The sequence below is a fragment of the Grammomys surdaster genome, unplaced genomic scaffold (genome assembly GCF_004785775.1).
Source record: "Grammomys surdaster isolate TR1022 unplaced genomic scaffold, NIH_TR_1.0 125284, whole genome shotgun sequence".
NCBI classification, from domain to species: Eukaryota; Metazoa; Chordata; class Mammalia; order Rodentia; family Muridae; genus Grammomys; species Grammomys surdaster.
The window spans coordinates 1,357,700-1,358,673 of NW_021620163.1; the positions used below are offsets into that span (position 1 = coordinate 1,357,700).

At 43.9% G+C, this 974-nt stretch overlaps 1 pseudogene; it reads right to left on the minus strand.

Annotated features, from left to right (window-relative positions):
• Positions 1-222: 222 nt before the first annotated feature.
• Positions 223-698, minus strand: LOC114637359 (annotated as a pseudogene).
• Positions 699-974: the final 276 nt, after the last annotated feature.

Genomic DNA, 974 nt, shown 5'->3' on the forward strand with positions numbered 1-974 from the left:
TTGCAGATTAGCAGCATAGCTTTATTTTCTTTAGCAACAAATATTGAAGCACCAAACCAAATGGCCCCTAATGGCCCCTAAGTGCCTGAGGACCAAATCAAGATAAAAAATTAGGCCCCCACATTTATGTAGCAGTTATTCTTCTGGGATCTTTTCCCTAGGGAAAATTGTACTGCTTAGGAGGAGGCGGAGATAAGGTCAGACCTGGGTCCCCAGCCAGGCTTAACAGGAAACCGGAGGCCCAAAGAGATGTATAGTGTTCACTACTAGGAAAAGCTGATCAAGAAAGTTCATGATGGAAATTCGGAGGAGGTGAGAATCTTCCGAGATCCAATGTTCAGCATGCTAGACTCTTTCAACACTTACACCTCCAGCATGCTGCCGCTCACTTTAAGCTCCTTCCTTACCAGTTCTTGGTGTGGTTCAACATCAGGAGTTAGGGTCCCACAGGCGATTTCTGCCTCCAAAGAGGTCAGGAAAGGCGTGAGGAGGGTAAATCTATGATGTCGGAATCCAGGCCTTTGAGTTAAAGGCAAGGTGCTTTTGCTGGAATTTCGGGAGGCTTCTATTACTCTTGCAACAGGGTGAGATCCACTCGGAATAACTGCTGTTATGTCTGCATTACCAGGACAGCAGCGGCCAGTCGGACCATCGGAGCCATCTTCAGTGTGGCTTAAACCTGTGTGTGCTGTCTGCATGTCTGCTGTTGCCTCTCCTCTCTGCACTATTCTTATCAAAGTATTTTGGTAATCGAATGTTCAGTTCATCATGGGGAAAATGGCATTTTAGTACTGGGCAGGCTGAGTCAGAAGGACTGCCAAGAAGTTAAGATCCAGCCTGATTTACATAGTAAGTTTCATTCAAACTAGCTTGCTTAGTAAGGAACACCTTGTATCCAGAATCAGAAGAATAAAATTTTAAATTGAAATAACACAAAGGGTTTTTTTTTGTTACTTTTATAATTTTAGAGTCCT